The following is a 6,503-nucleotide window of genomic DNA, read 5'->3' on the forward strand; positions in this document are numbered from 1 at the left end:
CCAGACAAATCGCTCCACCAACTAAGAACGGCCATGCACCACCACCCACCGAATCAAGAAAGAGCTATCAATCTGTCAATCCTTCCGGTGTCCGGGCCTGGTGAGGTTTCCCGTGTTGAGTCAAATTAAGCCGCAGGCTCCACTCCTGGTGGTGCCCTTCCGTCAATTCCTTTAAGTTTCAGCTTTGCAACCATACTTCCCCCGGAACCCAAAAGCTTTGGTTTCCCGGAGGCTGCCCGCCGAGTCATCGGAGGAACTGCGGCGGATCGCTGGCTGGCATCGTTTATGGTTAGAACTAGGGCGGTATCTGATCGCCTTCGAACCTCTAACTTTCGTTCTTGATTAATGAAAACATACTTGGCAAATGCTTTCGCTTCTGTTCGTCTTGCGACGATCCAAGAATTTCACCTCTAACGTCGCAATACGAATGCCCCCGCCTGTCCCTATTAATCATTACCTCGGGTTCCGAAAACCAACAAAATAGAACCGAGGTCCTATTCCATTATTCCATGCACACAGTATTCAGGCGGGCTTGCCTGCTTTAAGCACTCTAATTTGTTCAAAGTAAACGTGCCGGCCCACCGAGACACTCAATAAAGAGCACCCTGGTAGGATTTCAACGGGGTCCGCCTCGGGACGCACGAGCACGCACGAGGCGGTCGCACGCCTTCGGCTCGCCCCACCGGCAGGACGTCCCACGATACATGCCAGTTAAACACCGACGGGCGGTGAACCAACAGCGTGGGACACAAATCCAACTACGAGCTTTTTAACCGCAACAACTTTAATATACGCTATTGGAGCTGGAATTACCGCGGCTGCTGGCACCAGACTTGCCCTCCAATAGATACTCGTTAAAGGATTTAAAGTGTACTCATTCCGATTACGGGGCCTCGGATGAGTCCCGTATCGTTATTTTTCGTCACTACCTCCCCGTGCCGGGAGTGGGTAATTTGCGCGCCTGCTGCCTTCCTTGGATGTGGTAGCCGTTTCTCAGGCTCCCTCTCCGGAATCGAACCCTGATTCCCCGTTACCCGTTACAACCATGGTAGGCGCAGAACCTACCATCGACAGTTGATAAGGCAGACATTTGAAAGATGCGTCGCCGGTACGAGGACCGTGCGATCAGCCCAAAGTTATTCAGAGTCACCAAGGCAAACGGACCGGACGAGCCGACCGATTGGTTTTGATCTAATAAAAGCGTCCCTTCCATCTCTGGTCGGGACTCTGTTTGCATGTATTAGCTCTAGAATTACCACAGTTATCCAAGTAACGTGGGTACGATCTAAGGAACCATAACTGATTTAATGAGCCATTCGCGGTTTCACCTTAATGCGGCTTGTACTGAGACATGCATGGCTTAATCTTTGAGACAAGCATATGACTACTGGCAGGATCAACCAGGGAGCTGCGTCAACTAGAGCTGAGCAGCCGGCCGCCCGGGAGTGTGTCCCGGGGGCCCGCGCGAACACGCAAGCGTCCGCTCAATCATTCTGCAAACAGGAGGAGGCTGAGCTCCCCTGCACAATACACCTCGAAACCCTCTCAGGTCCCGGCGGCGCGCAGCGCCGTCCCAAGTACTTGGTCGGGTTCGAGAGAGGCGCAATCGCCCGGAGTTAGGCGAGTAGACGCTTTCGGTGCGACCACCCGTGCTCCCAACTGAGCTTGCCGCTGCCGACAGAGGCCCGGGAGCGTGCTGTCGTGGCATTGCCGGCGGGAGACAACACGCGCCACCTACGGTGACCGGCAGCTCCAACGCCAGCGCCACAGAAGGACAAAAGCCCCACTTGGGTGCCGAAGCGAACTCTCCCAGCACAGCGCACGCGCCAACACATCCGCACAGCTGCGATACAAACCACCAGCGAGAACCGCTGGGGCGACCGAGCAGCAGACGGCGTCGCGGCGCCGAGCGCCGGGCGGCGGCGCATCCTCAACGCACACAGTCCTCAATCGGACCAGCACACTGAAGATGTCCACCGCGCTTCGCACCGGGCCCGCGAGGACCTACTTTGGCCGCACGGCGCCGCGCGCAGGGTGCGCCGGCGCGCAGCTGCGACGCCTGCCGCGTCCGTCGGCCGGCGCGCCTGCCACTGGCCGCCCCCACCAGCCGGCTGTAGCGCGTGCGCCCACGCACCGCGCGGCCAGCACGCCGGGAGGCGCCCCCTCACCGGCCGGGGACGGTCCCACCCAGCCACCGCCGCGTATCGCTTCACACCCAGATGCCGTTCAGTTTCGTCGGCATGGTGGGTATCGCTGGAACAACCGGTTCGTACCTCAACCTATCGTCGCCATCACCGATTCACCCCTAGCGAGAACAACCGCACCACAACAGGTTACCATTTGTTCATTTGCGTAACTTCACCAGAAAACGCAGGCGTCCATCGCCATTTGCAACTTCAACGATTATTGCATGCCTGTGTCAGGTGTCACGCCACACTACGTCTGCCCACATACACGCAACAAAATGTGCACGCCTAGACAATACGTGGAAGGTGGCCCCCGTACGTATGCGATGTCCATTGCTCGAACGACTGTCAACCGGCCTCTGTAGCATGTCGCAGATATGGAACGCGGTGCACCATGCCATCACGGTGTGTGAGGAGAGACGACTAGGTCCGAATACATCAACAGACAGCTCATGCTGATCGCCATCCACGGCGTCCGTTCCTCCCACACGTCTCTATGGCGTACCACACTGCAATCCAGCTCTCATAGGGAGACGACACGTAGCTGCGTGCACAATATTTGCACTGTATGGTCCGCCGTTTTTGGGCGCAGTCGTTGTACGGTCACACATGTGCCACGATGTATCATTCGGTACATAAGGACGAATGTGCAGTACAGATTGTGGTTTACGCGTACGACATTAGCGGACGGTTGACACAGGCCGCACCACAACGTAGCCTGAGTACGTCGCATGCGAAGGGCATTGAACATGCAAACTTCTCACCAACCAGCTTGCGAAGGCAGGGGGGCAAGGTGGGGACGTGGGGAGGGGCGGCATGTACGTCCTGCTGCCATCCACATTACAGTGTACAGCAGGAGCATGTGGAAAGTCAGCAAGACTTGCAAGGTGTTTAACATGAAGCGATACACAGGGGAGCGGGCAGTGCGAGTAGCGAACTATATTGCGAGGGTTGCGGGTGGGCAACACTACACTAATTGAACGAGTCGTATAACAATTACAGAGCAGGTTTAGGCGACAACATGGGTTACGTTAGGGGACAACGTGGGTTACGTTAGGGGACAACGTGGGTTACTTTAGGGGACAACGTGGGTTAGGTTAAGGCACAACGTGGGTTAGGTTAAGGCACAACGTGGGTTAGGTTAAGGCACAACGTGGGTTAGGTTAAGGCACAACGTGGGTTAGGTTAAGGCACAACGTGGGTTAGGTTAAGGCACAACGTGGGTTAGGTTAAGGCACAACGTGGGTTAGGTTAAGGCACAACGTGGGTTAGGTTAAGGCACAACGTGGGTTAGGTTAAGGCACAACGTGGGTTAGGTTAAGGCACAACGTGGGTTAGGTTAAGGCACAACATGGGTTAGGTTAAGGCACAACATGGGTTAGGTTAAGGCACAACATGGGTTAGGTTAAGGCACAACATGGGTTAGGTTAAGGCACAACATGGGTTAGGTTAAGGCACAACATGGGTTAGGTTAAGGCACAACGTGGGTTAGGTTAAGGCACAACGTGGGTTAGGTTAAGGCACAACATGGGTTAGGTTAAGGCACAACATGGGTTAGGTTAAGGCACAACATGGGTTAGGTTAAGGCACAACATGGGTTAGGTTAAGGCACAACATGGGTTAGGTTAAGGCACAACATGGGTTAGGTTAAGGCACAACATGGGTTAGGTTAAGGTACAACATGGGTTAGGTTAAGGTACAACATGGGTTAGGTTAAGGTACAACATGGGTTAGGTTAAGGTACAACATGGGTTAGGTTAAGGTACAACATGGGTTAGGTTAAGGTACAACATGGGTTAGGTTAAGGTACAACATGGGTTAGGTTAAGGTACAACATGGGTTAGGTTAAGGTACAACATGGGTTAGGTTAAGGTACAACATAGGTTAGGTTAAGGTACAACATAGGTTAGGTTAAGGTACAACATAGGTTAGGTTAAGGTACAACATAGGTTAGGTTAAGGTACAACATAGGTTAGGTTAAGGTACAACATAGGTTAGGTTAAGGTACAACATAGGTTAGGTTAAGGTACAACATAGGTTAGGTTAAGGTACAACATAGGTTAGGTTAAGGTACAACATAGGTTAGGTTAAGGTACAACATAGGTTAGGTTAAGGTACAACATAGGTTAGGTTAGGTTAGGTTAGGTTACACGTTGTTGTAAGGAAAGGTGTAGGGGGGGGGGGCGGGGGCGGCAGGTTCGTTGATAGTGATTATAGTAAGTGAATGCTTGTGACATGATCAGATTTGTCACGTCAGGATGCACCTTTGGCTTATTAGAGGCGGCGCTCCAATTCTATGCTTGTGTGAGACCTGTGTCTTTGACTCATGTCATTGTTTGTGCGCTGTGACAGGAGGTACTATTGTGATGTTGGGTGCACCGTTGTATAGGACATGTGTGGGTGTTGGTGCCTGGTCTGCGCAATGGTGGATGTCGAAAGGCTGGGATATTGTATTTTCCGCATGGACCTCCTGGTCTGGTTGTGATAGTGTGGATTGTGTAATGTGGCGGAGAAGATGCACTGGATGTTGTTCCATGCTGGTGCTTACATATTGTATGTGCGCCTGTTAGAAGCAGAGAGTGGTGCGTGATCAGAGTGTCTGGCTGACGTGTGGTTCCCATTGTGGGCAGACTCTTTCAGCATGTATACGGACAGTTGTGTATATTTGCTGTAGTTTGATGGCTCTGCATTGATTACTAATCAGCGCCGTGTGTACGGGTAATCTGGTTCCAGTCCAAAATGTTCCATCTGTGTACATTAGTGACAAAGACTCCCCCCATGCAGTGGGGCTCGGTCTGTTATAGCTCTTCCGCGTAATATATTTGCCCCACGTTTTTGCGACTGCGAGTGCGAGTGCAACGCGCATGGGGACCGACATGCTGATGGCTCGGTATCGGACGCCGTACAGTGAGCAACGCGATCGCGTCTCTCGCTCGTAAGTGGTACAGGTCGCGGCTCATGTATAGGGACAGCGGGAATGTCGCATATTGGAAATAACTCTTCATGAAACGCAAGTTATAGGGGTGGATTGCACTTTACGAGTGCGGGAAACTTCCGCCGTTCATCCGCTGGAGGTGCGCGTGTGGCGGTTGGGGTGGTGCACGAACGGGTGCGGGTGGAGTCATTGCCGGTCCACGGCTTCGTGCGGCAGAGCCACTGGAGATTGGGTGCTATGGTCGACAGAGGCTGCAGGCTTTGTGGGTGGCGTCGAAAGGCGGGCACTGTGGCGCCATCGCTGTCTTAATCGGCTTGGCGTCGCATAGATGGCGGTATCGTCGTTGGAGGAGGTCATGTTGCGGGAGACCTACAGATGGCGGTATGTTTTGTGGTGCGGACGTAGTGTTTGTCCGATGCGCATAGATGGCGGTATTGCAATGTGGTGTCGCCCTATTTTCACAGATGGCGATACTGTTTTGCCGGCATGGGTGGCGTAGTTTCCGTCGGATCCCTGTAGGTGGCAGTGTGCTATGTCTACTGTCGACACCCACGTCACCACTATCTATCTATTTCCTAATACCCTCGCCCCCCCCCCCCCCTACAGACTTATCACCACACACACTAACCGCCCCGGGGACTTGCCAACGACACACCCTATCCCAAGGTCTATTTTCTTGCGGAGCATCATGTGTTATTATATTTTATTTCACATCCATCGGTTAGGGGGATTGGCGTTCACCGGACGAGGCGGGGGGGACGGCGACAACGTACCAGACCCCGCCGGGCACCGCGACCGCCGCACAGCACCCGCCCGACGCCGCCCGCCTCCACGCGACGCCCCGGCCGGTGGGCCGGCATCGACCGTCCGGCACCCACCCGCGGCACCCAGCGGCGGCCGCCAAAGCGATACGCTAAGTAGCGCGGCGGTACACACGGCGCCCGGCCGGCCGGCCGGCGCCGCCTCCCCGCGCGCACGGCGGCCGGCACCCATCGCAGCGCCCACGCCAACCGATACGCCCCAGTCCGCCGCACCCACTGCAGCGCCCTGGGTGCGGCGCGCCCGCCCAGACCGATACGCCCAGAGATGCGACGTGCGGAAACTGTAAGCAAGGGGGCCCCACGCGTACCCCTGCTGGCGACCAGCCCCTGGGGGTCTCGTCTCGCGACAAGACGAATCCCCCAAGCTAGGGCTGAGTCTCAACAGATCGCAGCGTGGCAACTGCTCTACCGAGTACAACACCCGCCCGGTACCTAAGAGGGTCGGTTCTTACAAGACGATTCCGAGTCCGACATCGAAATATAGACACCCATGGTCGACCGGTAGGGGCAGGGCGGCGCCGGAACAGATCCCAGACAGCGCCGCCCGAGTGCCCGTCCGGC

At 55.1% G+C, this 6,503-nt stretch overlaps 1 non-coding gene across 1 annotated transcript in view; it reads right to left on the reverse strand.

Annotated features, from left to right (window-relative positions):
- Positions 1-1,407, reverse strand: part of LOC124772129 — a 1,909-nt gene extending 502 nt beyond the window's left edge. Inside the window, exon 1 of the ribosomal RNA XR_007013802.1 lies at positions 1-1,407. This exon is cut by the window's left edge and continues 502 nt beyond it. This is a non-coding gene — a ribosomal RNA (small subunit ribosomal RNA).
- Between the last annotated feature and the right edge of the window lie 5,096 nt (positions 1,408-6,503).

Source organism: Schistocerca piceifrons, unplaced genomic scaffold, assembly GCF_021461385.2.
Source record: "Schistocerca piceifrons isolate TAMUIC-IGC-003096 unplaced genomic scaffold, iqSchPice1.1 HiC_scaffold_936, whole genome shotgun sequence".
Taxonomy (NCBI): domain Eukaryota; kingdom Metazoa; phylum Arthropoda; class Insecta; order Orthoptera; family Acrididae; genus Schistocerca; species Schistocerca piceifrons.